Genomic DNA, 16,384 nt, shown 5'->3' with positions numbered 1-16,384 from the left:
ATAAAATATGACATCAGGAAAGGGATAATGAATGATTGGATGTATACCTGGAAAGGCAGTGGATTGAGAGAGACAATAAGTGTGTTTTATCAACAGCTGGGAGTTACTCTCTCCCCCTTTCTCTCTCTCTCTCACCTTTAATTAGAATTGTAAAAGGGCTTTAAAAGATCTATTCAGACTTTTAGGGATGTGGAGACTGAGGTGAGGGGAGAAAGTTAATTTTGTCATTATTGCTGTTAATCATTGACAGAGCCACAAATGATGCTAACTCTAGGGGAGGTTATATTAGGGATACCTAATAGCTCATCTTAAAAAGTGATCTATATTTTATATACTTTAATTGGAGTATATTGAGGTAAAATGATGGTCTGGAAAAGAATGGAAAGGTTTTTTTAATTTTTGTGTTTGTGTTTATGGGCAATATTTTAACTTGAGTCTGCTCCATGATTCAGATATCAACAAATGGTTGATGCTTATTTTAGAAACATTTGTGATAACGTTGATCAAAGTGGGTAGATGTTCTTGATTAATGCTATTTCATTTGTCAAGGAAGGATTAAAACTTGGGTTAGACACAGGGTTTTCAGGAAAGTTGCCTATTTACATATTTCTTTACGATACCCATTTCTTGTAGCAATTTAGCCATGTTTTGTATCTTGTTCATCCTGCAATAACTACAAAAACATGCAAAGGTTTTGCCCTTTTTTATTTGTTTTAATGTGTCCTTGGTAATTGGAATTGATGTGATGTCATGGGACAAAAATGGAAAAGATCCTAAAATACAAACCGCAAAATCATAAATTAAAATGGGAGCATGATTTACAGTTCTGTGGCTCTTTTCTATAACTTACAGTTATCTGGAAGAAAGCTGCTGTGCTTACTGGCCAGTGGGATGGTGGGATATGTTACATCTCCTTGGGAGAAAAGTGAAATTATGGCAAAAAGGTGGATTTACCTGAAATAAAAGCACATGAAACCACTCATTTGAATCCACTCCAATTTGAATTGACAAATAAAGACACATTATCTTTATTCAGATTAAATATATCTTTTGAGTATTTGTACATAAGTATTTGTCCCATTTTATAAATATATATGAATACAAAATATGCTTATCTCAAGATATAGCTATAAAAGCTGTATTTTCAAAATAAGTGTGTATGCCATCAGCAAATATTTTAGCAATGGTTCAGTGTGCATTCTTATCTGTTATGTTTTTGTAATTGCATTATGCACGTATAGGACTGGGAATTGGAAAGGCCCAAAAGCACTTATATTTTTTGCTATATATGATGTATTTTTCACTATGTAGTCAGAGGCCTACAGGCAGAGAGCTAAGATAATGCAACTTTTTTTAGAAGATTCTGAAGAGGAATCTCCTGCAGTATTGTACTGAGTGATAGACACCTTTTATTTTAAAGATATACACAGAAAAAGACTGAGAGTATCAAAATTCAAGGAATATTGTAGAAGGAGACCTGACTAACAATAGAAATGAAGGGATACAATAATTCTTCACAGGCTGTGAAACCCATCATGGATGAGGAGAATAAAATAACATGCCAGGTTTATTTGAAGTATTATTGTAGTGTTGTGTTGCACTGGGTGCCTGAGCAGAGCAGCTGGTGAGAAGGCTCCCACACCTAGGGAGACAGGGGCTTTGAGGAGAGGGAAGGTGCTTCGTCCTCTTGGCAGAAGTCTCAGTTCCACGAGTATAAAATAGGGTTCAAACCTTCCTTTTATCATATTAAACTTTCAGATATTTCATGTTTTTTAATAATAGCTACAAGCTGTGGGGTTAGAGGGCTGCTGCCAAGGATGAGCTGCTGCAAACCCAGCTCTTAAACTTTCCTACATGTTGTCAACTAACAGACAGAAGAGATCCTGCTCATGCCACGTGCCTGAAGTAAAATCTTAGCGACAATCTAAGAAACTATTAAATGCCCTCAAACCAGAAGGGGTGAAGATCACGTGTGCCAGTTGGTTGAGGAAAGGTTAGAAGAGGTTGTGATTAGGACGGAAGTGCCACCAGTTAAATGTTCATGCGTATTTAGGATAAGTTCTTATCTGAACCAGTGCTCTGATTTGAAATAACAACAAAAATGTTCATAGGCGAATATTAATTTTTGTAAGTGTTGAATTTTGAATGCAGATGTGCAGTTTCGTAAAGAATTATGAGACACTACCATTGTATTGAAAAGATTTTGTGGAAATATTTCATTTATTCTTCTGAAGAACCCTTTTCCGTAATCTTTTCATTAACTTCAGCATTTACTTGCAATTACAGTTCTTCAGTGAATACAATGGCAGAAATTAATAATTCATTGCTTTTGTCAAAGAACACAAAAAGGGACATTTAGCCTTTCAAAAACAGATTAAAATATACTATCTTTAGTTGAACAAGTGTAGAAGTGTAAATAGTGAGACCTGTTTATTTTACTACATGCAGCATGTTTTGGGTTTTTTGGTTTTTTTTATCTTTTTCTTTACAATGCTGTGCTGCATGGCATGTGTTTATACATGGGAATGCAAAGTGTGGGAATGAGTGCAGTGCCCACTCAGTTCAGAGCATGTGAAAGAAAATTTTACATGGAGATTTGCTCACTTAGTGTGTGTGAAATATTTCCCTAACTAATGCTCTGAGCGGTAATTTCTTATTTATGTCGTCTTGAGTTTTGGTGTGTGTTTGAGGTCCATACAGAATTATGCATTATAGTTACCTGCAGGATGGGACTCTTAATTTATTTGACATTTGCATGCTTACTTAGGGCACAGTATATGAAAATCCCATCATTTCCAAAAGCAAAAATTCAAATGGAGGAGAAGATATAAATAAATGTTCAGGAAGTCAATTTTACTAAAAGTAGTTTTAAGTACTCTGAACAGGAAGCCATTTACCATGGACGTTAGATCTTTCTAATGACTGTCTAACTAGAAACAGGCTGTCTTAATTCTCAGCCCCAAGCAAGTACAAATGGCTTTGCTTCCAGACTTCATTACAATATTTATTGCGATTTGGATGGAAGACTTTTGACACCGTAGTCATAAAAATTACAGGGGACCACTTATCTGTGTTTGATATGAGACAGAACGTAAACCTGAAAGTTCCAGTCTCCAGCAGGCTTTAACATTACTCTTTAATGGTCTTGAAGGCCAAAGACCTCTCCCATTCAAAAGCTAGTGGTGGTCCAGTAAATTGCCTCAAATGTTCTTTTCTGTTATTTTGAGGAAAATTTGATTTTTATCTTGCTGCTATGGAAAGCAAGAAACCTGTTACTGAATTTAAGCATAAACAAGTAAGCATTGATAGCAAGTACTGTTTTTAATTTCAGTCCTAATACATTTCTGTAGTATTTCTTACATGTGTTATGTAATCCCGTAAAATGTAGCTGAACTTTATCTAAAAAATATGATTATAGTTGTTCTTTAGAGATTTCTGAATTGGTACTGTTTTTAGGCATGCCCATATACTTCCTCTTGAAGGACTTTGGCTTTATGTAATCTATGCCAAATAGTGAAAATGTTAATGTTTTGATCATTGTACTACATTTGTCACCTTCCAGTCAAGCAACATGAATACAAGTTACCATACTGAAATAGACCCAGGTTAAAAGAATAAATAAATAAAAATAAAAGGCAGAATGGCATTGCATTTTCTTGCAAAGTACAATTTCCAGACTTGTCTTTTTGGCAGATGTTACTGGAATACAGTTTTTCACATCATGCTCTTACATTTGAAACTGAGTCTTGGTGGGAAAGAATGGAAGTTGCTTCCATCCAGTGGCTTCACAAAAGCGTTTAGGAGTTTCTGGTCCCTTTCTTAGTTCCTGATAGACAAAAATTATCATCCTATGGGAACTTACTTTCCTCTGGCAGACAGATTGAGTGGATTGGAAGAGAACCAGGGATTCCTCCTTTGCATCATACTTGTAGCACATTTTTTGGGATGCCTGGGTTGGCAGCCTGGAACCTCACTTTGTTGCCCCTTTTTGTAAATTCAGCACCTTTGAGAAACCCACTTCAATGTAGTTAAGGTACTTATTTAAATAGCAAAGGAAAAAAAAAAGCTTCTGTGAGAAATGTACAGCAGCATTATCAAGGTCTCTTCTCCTGGGCATTTTGCAGATACAGTGGCACAAGTACATTCTGAACTGTACAAAGACAAGAATTAATGTTCCCTACTTTATAGACAACGTAGATAATATAGAAGCAAGTGTTTCTTAATGTCACTTTACCTGAATTCTCAGAAAAAGAGAAATTTAATGTCCTGGAATGAATTTTTTCATCTTTGTGTTCTGAGAGCTCTAAATGAGACCTGCCATGTGAGGGCTGGTGCATGCACACCATATTGCTCCTCAAAAGGCTTCTGTTTTTTCCCTCTGAAATTTAGGATGGTGCATCTTCTATCCTGGTTTTTCTAGTTCAAGAGAATATATCCATCTGAGTTTAGATATGTCTCTGTAACAATTTTTTTTGTATTAAAGCATTCATATTTATAAATATTCATATTATATATAAGTATATATTTATATTTTATATTTATATATAAATATGTATTTTTTATTACAAGTATTCTGTACTTGTAATAGTTTTTTGGGGAGGGAGGAGGAAAGGTGTTCTGGGATGAATAGTACCTGTAGGTTGTTCCCTGTAATTTTGTCTGTCTTGGCAAAATGCTTCCATGCAGCTGTTTTAAAGATTCTTATTGAGCTAAAAGTATAATGTACAAAATGTTACTTTCTAAAATTTCATACTCAATGTTTTATATTTTAGTATTTTCTGTGTACCTCAAGCTATATGTATCATTATATTCTACTAAATACTTAAACTAATAGACTACTTAAACTAATAGGAACTTAAAATGTTTGGCTGCAGCCAGGGATCACGTTGTAAGTTGGTATATTGCTGCAACACAATACAGAACAGTTCCCAAGACAGTTTTGAGTTTCTTTTCTTCAAGCATGTTTTTTTCCTATTAGCTACTTTTTTGTTACAAGTTTTGTTACGATTTATAACAATTGGCATGTCATTTGGATCTGCTAAAGAAGTACGTTTTTTTCAAGATTTCCCAGTATTTTTAAATTTGGGTAAGAATAAGAAACATCTCCTGATTTTTCAAACATAGAATCTTGAGAGTCAAATGGGCACTTATTATGCCCATTGCCTATATGGCTCTTATTGGGATCTCTCGGAACACAGTTTTCTCTGCTATGACTACTTTACTGTTTTCCAGAAAAATGGCCTTTTTTTTTTTTTTTTTTTTTTTTTTTTTTTTTTTTTTTGTTCATTCTTTCCCAAATGTAATCCTTAGTATAACTGAAGAGGAACTGAATAACCACAACTTGAGTCACTGTAATATTGAAATTATTTGCATAACTCTGTTCTTTAATGGTATAAAAATCAGTTTTCTTCAATACATTTCCATTTTTTTCTATGATTTCTGGCAGGATTTTATGCAATAAATATACGCCTCCACGGGAATATTAACCTAAGTAATAATAAAGGGTAGGCCTAGCCTGTTAAGGTTGAAGTTTTGTCCTTGTAATATAAGTATCACAAGATTTGAAGTTGTCGCACTCAGTGCTTGACATTGATTGATCCACTCCTAGTTTATCCAAGCATGTCTCATTCTGATCAATAACACGAGAAGCAGTTTTACTTCATTGAGCAGTGGAAAGCGAATTATTATTTTGTCATTCATCTCTGAGCAGAATCCCTTGCTGTTAATCAAATTCCTGTGTTAATTCTCATTTGAAAAGTAAACTAGCTGGGCAGTTGATGGTGTGATGGTAAGTTGATGGTAAACTGAGGCTGGTCTTTATATTAAAATCATCTTTGGAAGTCTGTAAGGCTACATTTTTGCTTTAAAGTTGATGTTTACATGTTTGCAATGCATTGTTCTGCTGTTTCGTGGTGGGTTTTTATTGTTTGTTTTTTAAAGCTACAACCACTGCATTAACCTTCCTTAGCAGGCATTTCATTTAATCGCTAAGACTGATTTTACCTTTTGATTATAAGGAGCTTTTATGAAGTGCTTTCTGTTAACAGTTTTCAGACTGATTTACAAAGGAAAGGACATATTCCTCCTTCCACCTGGAGAAACAGAAGCAGAGGAGGAGGAAGTGGTGTTGAAGGAATTTGGGAGTGGAGCTGAGCTCTCATTAATTCATGTAGTTAAATTAGGAACTTAGAAATACTGTAGGAAGCTTAATGAGGGACAAGAAATGCTCTTTAAAGTGGGCATAAATAAGGTAGTTATTTCACCTAAGTTAAGCTTGATTTAAATGATTTTGATAGTCTCAAAAATCAGTGCATTGCATCAACTGTAGGCAAGCTCCAGAATTTCAGAAATTTAATAAAAACTCTAAGTTAGTGTAATTTATAGACTTAATAGAGAATTAGGCCATTCAGTATCCACAGTAGAGAATCCTTTTATTCAAAAAAATAGTTTTTAATTAAATAACATGATTTCTTGTAAGAAATCTACTACCTGGGTTTGTTTGGGATTTTAAGACTACTCATTCACACTCTGTTTTGAACTGATCTGTTCATTCTTCTTTACTTTTACATGACCAGAAGCAGTCAGGAATTGGTCACTAAAGAAATATTTTCATCATGTTAATGGTTAATGTTCTTTTTTTATAGCACTGACCATACTTATTATTACAATCACCTATAGGACTATTACTTTTACTTGCTCTTAGATACATTTTACTTAATTGGTCAGTAGGATTAAAAACATTCTGATGCAGTGAATGCATTTAATGGCCTCACTCCTCACTTCCCATAGAGCCGTGTTTCATTCCTGTTCTGTATCCTTTTAAAGTACTTGCCCAGCAACTTACTGATGTAACCAATTAGACTACAAAAGAGGTGCGATTTCAGAAGCTGTTTGAGAATTAGTGGTCGTTTTCGGATCTACAGCAAAGGAAGCTTATTTGCAATTTTTATTATTACCTTTTCATGTTGTTTGAAAGTTTGGATAAAATATATAATTTGCAGTTTATTTCAAGATGAGAGTTTAAGAGAAGTTGTGCATAGCTTTTTGCCTAGACTTTTTGAACAGGACTGGATGAGACCCACACTAACAGTTATCTGGAGGTAAAATAGTGAGTAAAGAGTGCAGGTTCTCTCTGAAGCCAAAAGGTAGGAAAAGCTTGTGTAGGCTCAGTGCTCTGCTGGAGGACACCTCTGTGCCAGTATTATTTCCAGTGATTGCTTCAGCCCTTGATATCATTGCTAACAGATTTCAGCTTTTTTGAAGGAGCTTTATCACTTGGGCTGAAATCTTCTAAACATCTTTCAGCTTTATCACACTTTTTTTTTTAAAAGTAAAAAGGCAGCATTGTTATATTGGTGTTCTCCTTAATTCCTGGAGAGAGTGAAATTTCCTAAAGCGAAAGATTTCTGTTCTAGGGCTGGAATATGGGAGAGATTGTTATCTTTTACTAAACCAGTCACTTTCTTAGGTTTAAAGATGAAGTATATGAAGTACCTATTATCAACAAGTGGCTAATATGTAGCAGATTATTGCTTATATACATTGCTTATGTATTAATGTTGAGATACCTTTGTTGTAATGCATGCTTTCTTTAGGTGTGGTTTTCAAGTTGTACAGCTTCCATATAGGTAAGATTTGAGTTAGGTTTTTAGTAGTATATTTGCTTGTGCTCTGCTCACCTCTCATTTTATGCTCATGTGAACTTTGAAATAGGCTATAGTACTTAATCTTGATGAAAACAAGGAAATAATTCTGGGAAAGATATTTCCTACATACAGTGTACCAGAGGAAAGGGATTTATATAGGTGTTTTTTCCTTGTTGCTTGTCATAAAAATAAAAACTTTGTATTTATTACACTTAAGCTGACTTTAGGATTATATCTCGGAAGAATTTTAAGGACCAACATAAAAAAAAATCCTTTTTTAATAGCCTGGGAAAGTAAAGTAAATGCAGGTGATCAACTGATCATATTTCACTGATTCATTGAAAACTGCTTGATATTATGCTGTGAAGTAAAGTGTTTTCTGTAAGGAGAATTTTGAATGAAATATGAACAACCAATTTCACATGAAAACAAATGAGTGGTAACCACTCCCAAGTTATGCAATCTACACCTTTTCACCTTTCAGCTTATTCATTAAAGGCCATTGATTTACAAGGGAACAAAATCAGTTGGTTTCATGCTGCAATAAGCTGTTTATTTGTTTAATTTTAACAGGAAAATCCAGTACAAAATTTATGAAGTTTTGTTATTAGGCCATAAGTAGGCCATAAAAGGCATCTCCATCCTGCTCTGCCTGCAGCAGCCCACGTTACCTGTGCTTGCAGTGCAGGGCACCAGGAGCAGCGGCAGTGCCTCAGTTAAATGCTGACATTCTGGCTGCTGTCAGTCCTGCGTTCAGTGAAACGAGGGTAAAACCAGGTTTGTAATAACTGGTGTGACTCCTTCAGAGTTAGAGCTGCAGGCAGAGTGGCAGGGACTGAGGCAGGATGTTTGAATTGGGTTGGTCTGTGATCAACAGCAATTTTTATATTGATCAGGTATCTTCCTTTTACTAGCCTTCAAGCACGTTGCTTCTTAGTCCTGCTTGTTACACCTAATGTTTTTCCACAAAATATCCATCCAGTTTTATTTTATTTTAGATTGTTGCTGTCAGTTGTCAGTCTTAGCTATACCTGAGCCTCTGCTTGGAAGGTATTGATGAAATTGTACTTGCAGGACCTGAAAGAAATGCATCACTGCATTCTTATGTATCTATTGCCAATCAAGATCATATTAATATACTACTTCTTTCTTAAGAAATATGTGAAAAGGAGTTTGTAAGCAGGACAACCAATATTAAACCAATTATTTAAAACCTGTGAATAAACTCAGATACTCTTAAGCTATATGAAGTTTTATACCATTGGTGTATAATAAATTGTAGTGAATGGCCTAGTCTTTCAGAGAATTTGTCACCAAGTTAGGTCATAAGCCAACTTTGACTCTTGAAAATGTGCCAAAATCAAAGAATAAATGTCACTTCTGATGTGATAGTTAAGGTCTGTCATGAAGCAGAAACCTGTAAGTAGTGATTCAGCTCCGTGTTTTCTTTTCATTCTCTAACAGCCTCTGTTTCTAGTGGCAGATTTAATGGTATGATTTACAGCTCTAAGAGACCTTTATCAGGGCCAGAAAAATGACAAACAATAAATATATGGAGCATTATGTTAACAGCCCCCACACAATACCTTGCCAGTTACAGCTCAAGAGCGATACGTTTTAATTTTGTCTTTCATAAAACAAACCTTGGCATGTGTGCCTCGTTTGAACATAGGCTTGGAAGGAAAATGCGTGTCATCCAACCGTGCAATTTATCCCCCTCCACCACCTTGATCCGTTGAATTTTGGGCTTCGGTGGGGCCAGTGGGTGGGGATGTAGGACTTGCCCATTGCTGGGTTGGGGTTTGGGGAGCGGTAAAGCGCAGAGCCCGCGAGGAGCGGGGCTGCAAAGGGCAGCCTCGAGCACACGCGGGGCTGCACCGGGTGTCATCTCCTTGGCAACAGGCATCGCCCTGGCAATCATTTCCAAAGCAGCCTGTTTGTTTGAGGGGACCGACTGAACTTCACATATGTTTGGATTAGGAGGCCAGGTTTAGTTTCTGTTTAATAATAATTCTCAACAGTTTTCTGTAAGCAGCATGAAATGAGTACTAGAGACTAGAAGGATTTCCTTGATAAAAGGATGAATGTTTTGGTGTGCAGCAGAAACTACCAGTGAGAAGAACCATCTGACCCTCGAGCTTGCCTTTGTCCGAACGGGATGCGTGTCCTTCACGAGCACAGAGACTGTGTTTGCAGACTGGTAGCAGAGGTGCTGTGGACCTCATAGAGGAGTGCATCTTGCATGGAAATTCTGCCTGTGATTCCTGCTCAGAAGTTTGCAAAGAGCTGTGTACAGGAGGAGTAGGTTTGGACTGCGTTACTTGGGAAATATGGTTGGGCTTGATTCTGTTGGTCTTAGTATTTTTCACTGATGCAGATCTCAGAGTATGTTTCTGTGGAAATCCTCAATGCACATAAGAGCAAAATTAAGCTTTTTATGGGTTGCATCATTTGCAGTCTGCCAGTGGCTGTATTTAGAAATCATGAGGAACTTGATACAAGTAAAATCTGAACTACTTGGTCCTACTCCCTCCCCTCCCAGAAACACCTTTCCCCCCGCCACCTCCTTAACATAGATAAATAGTATGTGTTGCAAAATCATTGATCTTTCCAACATCAATAATATCTAACTGGATGAATCCTACAAGCATTGGCAAATATTCAAATACTTAGTATCTGCTGTGAGTTAGCAACCAAAATGTTTTCAGAAAACAGAAATGCAGAATATTTTAAAGAGTAGTACCTCTTGGAATCACAGCATCTACCAGAAGAGAAATAAATGAGCCACAATCATTTATATAATGCTGATTTTCGTAACTTTTCCTCAAAGTGGCAGTATCTTTACTGGACATGTTTGGAGTTGTGCAGGGGATGCCAAGTGTGAGGGATCAGATGATAGGGGTGTGTTTGTGGCCAGGGAGATGCACGTGAGCCTGGGCTGCCGCTGGGAAACAGGGTCTCCTATTCCCGTGGCCTTGTGGCCGGTACTGCGTTGCCTTTCCCTTTGCTCGTGCTGACTGAGTTGAGAGCTGACTTGGAGAAGAGTTTGTTTGATGCTGCTCAGTCGAGCTCATAGGAGTCACCAGCAAGTCATCTACAGAAGACCGACCAAATCTATGAAAAATCAGAATTATGTAGATTCCTTCAAACCATGGACAGAACCGATAACCAATAAGCTTCCCTCTTTAGAGGCAAGGGTAAAGACTGAAAAAAGGTCATTATGTACAATATTCTTATCATTTTTTCCCATTTTTCTTTTTCATGTTGCTGTTAAATACAGTTAATCAGGAAAATAAAGTTTTATTTATTTATTTTTTTTTTTTAGAAAGAGGTATGTTTTTTACAAAGAGGTATTTACAAAGAATCTTACTAATGTAAGATTCTTGGTTTAGATTATATCCCAAACCTGGTTTTAGCAGAATTTTAAAAACCAGTATTGCCTTTTTTGTTTCTGAATTACTGAGCATTTGGTTCAGTTTAGGTTTACATTTCATTTCTAGCCAAGTCCTGCACATCATAATTAATAAATTTCTCTTATTATTATTAAAATACCTTTTTAACTAAGGAAATTCCACCTTAAACACCATGTGACTGTTAGCGTCAAGTAAAATGGGGGTTTGCTCTATATATAGTAGCCTTAATTTATTGAAATTCTTCTCTCTCTCTCTCTCTCTATGTTCTTTTGCAGCCAAATGGAGCTCCCAGGGCAGTCCAATACTTGCCATCTGCAACTTAACACTGAAGTCCTGTAAAGTTTCAGATGTGCCTAGTCATGGTTATGAGCACCTGAAGAAACCATTAATACTTCTAAATGTTATACTTTAAAAAGACCTAAGAAATCCCAAGCCAATTCTGTTATTGATATTGCCAGACATAAACAAGACAGAAAGAACCTCTCCTCCCTATACATGCATATATATATAATGTTCTATGCCAATCACCAGAATAGAAGTTGGTCTTTAAAACTCTAGCGCTCCTGCTCTGACAGGTAGGAGAATAAATCAGTAATTCTCTTGCCACTGCTAATCAGGTCATTGCTCACAATTACAAATTCTAATTTCTTAGCACCCGGTGAGAGAAAGTTGCCTTCAAACAGTATAGGTCATGAATTTAGGCAAAGAGCAGATGAAGGAAATGCTTCTTTCCATATTATGTGGGTTGATGGTCATCAGTCATCATTGCTAGGAGTTTGCTGTGGGGAACTGGAGCAAAAAAGGGATTATATGGCAAATGGACTAGTGAAGTATGTGATAAATGTAACCATGAGGGAAAACCTCCTTTTTGGTGTTTTGCTTTTATATTAATTATGGGAGTTTGATGGTTTCTGCCCTCTACTTGAAACAGAAACGCACATGAGAGCACACATACATTCATACTTCTGAGAGGGAGGAGGAAAAGTAAGTCATCTTTGCAATAATCCAGAGCATATGGTGAAATATAATGTTTGTTATGGCTCATGGGCTTGAGATGTTTAAATTACAATAGATTTTCCTAAATAAAAATAGTCTTTATGACTTATGGCTGTTTAAAATGGTACTATTCTGTTTCTCAGCATTGTTAAAAAGTAATGTTTTTAAAATGTTTTATACCACCTTGGCTTTCTGGCTCATATCCAACAGAATTGAAATTTGCCATTCAGAAATAATAATAAAAAGAAGCATAGGTGATAGGGTATCTCTCTAGGCCAATTATAGCTTCTCATTTTTTTTATTCTGTAGATAATTTTGCTTCCTGTATAATTGCTTAAAGACATAATATATATTTAATTTCTTTGCTGAAACATTTTAGCTCAGTACTTAAATGAAATTAGTGAAGAACAGCTTGTTGCAAAATGATGGCAGAGAGTGTGCATGATGTCAATTCTCATTAAAATTGAGCAAATTGTTTCCACAGCAAATATCTAATAAGCAGAAGTCCAGGTGCTTTTCTTTTTTCCATCCACCTTGCCTCTTTAGTTCTAAGGTCTGTTTTACTTTCCCTTAAAACACTAATTTTTCTTTCATTAATTTGGACAAATGGTTGATATGCTAAACTTACTGTGTTCTTTAAAAGTATGCAGGAAAACAAGTAACTTTGGGATACAGATTAGCAACAGGGGACATGTGTAATAAAGGTCAATAAATGAATATAACCACTTTCTGTGTTCTCAGGGCGAAAATTTCAGATGGATTTAATATCTGAAGTACCTCATTTTAACAAGGAATGTGTGTGCAGCGCTTTTCTTTTAAACAGATACTGCTTTTGAGTGTTTGTATTAGTCCGATTTATTAAACTTGCTTTCTCTTTCTAAGCAGGATACTAAACATAAGGATAATGGATTTCCTAGCTTTGTTTGAGGGATGAAAAGATAATTCAAATCTTTTTTGTGCAGCATATACTTAGAAACTTCATCTTTTTCATTTTTTACCTGACTAACAGTAAAAATGAAGCTATACAGCAGTAAAGAAATAGTATACTTTTAATATATTCTGTTTTTGATGCTGTGGGCTAGCTAAGAACTCTAGCTAGAAACTGTGATGCTGTGAATGGTTAAATATTAGAATAAGCTAAAAAAGAGTGGATAGTGGAATCTTGAAGTTGGCATTAATTCCCTTTCCTTTGACTAACTGAGAAACAGTTACAGGAAAATTTTGCTGTAAGGCACTTGCCCTTCTGATTCTTCGAGGCAGGAAAGCATTTTAAGAGCTTAAAGCAAGTTGATTTTCAAAACTAATAACTATTAGCATGCTGCTCTAAGCATTGCAACTACAGCTTGCTATAGACAGGTGAAGTTAAACGCTGATCCCACATACTGTCCCTTAACAAATTTGCTTTGAATCTTCGAAGTCTGAGATGCGATCAGATCTGTGACTCAATTTTGTGCTTGCAGTTTGCCTAAGTACAAAATGATGCGACAAAACTATGCTAATAAAAGGGAATATAGCCAAACTAGAAATGTTGCCCGAGTGTTTTATCGATGGTTAAAGGTGAAAGTCCCAGCCTAGACATCCATCTTTCTTTTCTCATGAGAAGTCACAGTCAAAGGGTTCCCAAAAATGCAAGAGCAGCTGCTGGGTTCTCTGGAGAGAATAAAGCTTGCAGGAATCCCAGAAATTCTGTGTCTACATGACACAGCTCAGGACCAAATATAAATAGTCTGGAATCCCTTTGATAGGGAGAAAGAGAGGAAGACTGTTTTGTGTATTAAAAAAAAAAAAAAAAAAAACTGCTGGGGAGATGAATTTTAACAATGCTAGGTGATAAACTGCCAAAGATGAGAGAAATAAGGAGCAAGTAAGGTGACTATGTTTCTGAACAATTTTTTTGTTTTTCTAGGGGAAATGTTTCCCTGTGAACTGTTAGTGGAGAATTTGGAAAAATTCAAGTTTGAGATATTCCTGATATACCTATAAAGAACATTTCTATTTCTACTTCTTTCTGTAATCTCCTTTCTGTTTGTTTAAGCTACATAAGATGCACATCTTGCTAAAAAACTCCATTTGAGTGGAATTCCAATTTTGAAACATTTTGAAATTCATTTATTCCTTATATGGTGTATTAATACTGTAGGCTTTCTTAAAAAGTTGTTAGTCACACCAAAGTCATAAAGGATTTTTTTCAAAACACTTTCATTTAAAAGCAGCCAACTTTAAAACTTTGTATAATTTTGTAGGCAAGTTGTACGCAGCACATGTTATATTTTAGCTACTGTTGGGGCTAGTTGTCTCTTAAAGAAGTTAGTTCTGAGGTTCAGTTCTAAAGTTAGTCTAAATAATTAAGTTTTCCTTAACTGAGAAAGGAATGAAGAAGGAAGGAAACGTTCGCTTTAGTTTTGTTTGTCTATATACTCTGGGAAAATCAAGAATGTTGGTCTGTTTTGACATAATGGAAATAGAAGAGTTTTAATAGTTTTAAAACTATTCTCTAAATGATTTTCTCTCAGTTAGGTCTAACTTAAAATTTATGACTGATATCGATCATTTACAGCACAAATTTGGGCTTACAGCACAAGTTTTTGCTTGTTTTTAAGTTGTGTATTATTATAACAGATATTCTCCAACAGAAAATGTCTTTATAGGTAAGAATGTGTTTTAAAAGGGTAAAATAGAAATAACAAACAATAGCAAATTGTTCTGTTAATCTCTTAAACCTCCAAAAGTATTAGGATTGAAAATTCAGTCAGGCGAAAAGGCTAATCAGACATTCTTGTTTTAGGAGATTGTTTCCATGACACTTTTTTTCTCTTCTTTTTTGTCTCTTTCTATCTGTAAAAGAAAGTCTACAAAGTAGCATCATATTATTTCATAATGTGGTGGATTGGTTGCAACTTGCCTGTTTTTTAATGTTTTTCATTATCTAATTCAGAGCAGTGAAACATCATTAACCTAGAGACTGAGAGGTCCCATCAGTACTTGGACATTGCAATCTGATTGTTACTAATGGTAGTTATGGGGGTGTTTTTATTCTGTTTTTGATGCCCAAGTAATTTTTTAATGGTTGTTTGAGTGTTTGCTGTAAAACAAAATAAACCAAGGTGAGAAGCTGCAGGTGCAGCAACAGAGCAGTATTTGGCCCTCAAAGTTGCTCAGCGTAGTGAGTTCCAGAATAGTGCATGTGCTCTATTTCTAATGCCTCTGTCGCTGCAAATTCTTCTAGCAACTGTTGAGAGTGGAAAAAAAAACCCTTTGTCAGTGTATCTGTAGGATTTGCTTTAGCAGCCTCTGCCTATGTATAGTAGGAGGAAAATAATTGGTGAGGGATAGCTATGCTATAGGCAGAGTTCTGGAAAAGCTAGTGTAGGTCTGGAGACCACTTGCAGTGTATTGTGCAAGCTTCTCTCCAAGTACCCAGGTTAGTTTGAGTGTCTCTGCCAGCATCTAAGGAAATGTTCAGCTCCTCTAAATATTGGAATGGTTTATGAATGTGGGAATCTAGATCGTAATCTGGAAATACTCTGATATGAAGAGATGTTTCTTTGATTTGAAAGACTGCTGGTATTACCTGAAATGTGCTTCAAAACAGAAAAATTGCTTTGCAAAGTGGATAAATTCAGATTAGAAGGTGAAATATATACTTCTCATTGTCCTCAGCAGAAAAAGAAGGGCAAAATATTTTCAAATCCTTATTTTACTCTCTTCATCTTAGCACAATACTAGAGCCACAAGTGCTTTTCATGAGGATTCTTTCAGCTCCATTTTTTGCCAGTGATGCCAGGTTTTACTGCCAGTGTGAGGAGCAGGTGCTGTAAGGCTGGGATCACTCTCATAGTGGAGTGTCCCAGGAGAGTGGTAAGCACAGGTCTTGATGGTTTTTATTTGCAGCCTGCTGCATGTATGATTGTTGTGTGGTGACCATCCATCAAACTTGATGTGCAGGACTAAGAAAAACCTGTTGTAGCACTGAAATATCAATAGTACAGCAAGGATTGCCACTCAAATTCCAAAACATTTCCTCCTTTTCCGTTCATTTTTCATGTGTATCACAAATGCATGACATTCCATGTATGTCAAGTGTATCCATATTCCTCGCACTTAATTTTTCTTCACCCTCTGTGGGCATGTGTGTGAATGTGTGTGGGGAAACAGAACTTTAAAGGAGCTTCGTAGGTTTGGATTAATTTTCTTTGACAAAAATAAGGGCATCCTGGAGCCAGAGGCCCCTTCAGAGCTGCAATGCAGACCTGCCAGTCTGGAAAACTTGCATTGGATCAAATGCCTATTTGTGAAGGACTTAGTAGCATGAAAAATATATTCCATGTG

General features: G+C 36.0%; 1 long non-coding RNA gene across 1 annotated transcript in view; it reads left to right on the top strand.

Moving 5' to 3' along the window:
• LOC112944944 overlaps positions 1 to 11,734 on the top strand; it is a 68,821-nt gene extending 57,087 nt beyond the window's left edge. Inside the window, exon 4 of the long non-coding RNA XR_003248890.1 lies at positions 11,335 to 11,734. This is a non-coding gene — a long non-coding RNA (uncharacterized LOC112944944). The remainder of the gene's footprint in view (positions 1 to 11,334) is intronic.
• The last annotated feature ends 4,650 nt before the right edge of the window (positions 11,735 to 16,384 follow it).

This window comes from Nothoprocta perdicaria, unplaced genomic scaffold (genome assembly GCF_003342845.1).
Source record: "Nothoprocta perdicaria isolate Ctin4 unplaced genomic scaffold, notPer1 scaffold_18, whole genome shotgun sequence".
Classification (NCBI taxonomy): Eukaryota; Metazoa; Chordata; class Aves; order Tinamiformes; family Tinamidae; genus Nothoprocta; species Nothoprocta perdicaria.
The sequence above is the reverse complement of the archived record's forward strand: the minus strand, read 5'-3'. Positions and strand labels throughout refer to the sequence as shown.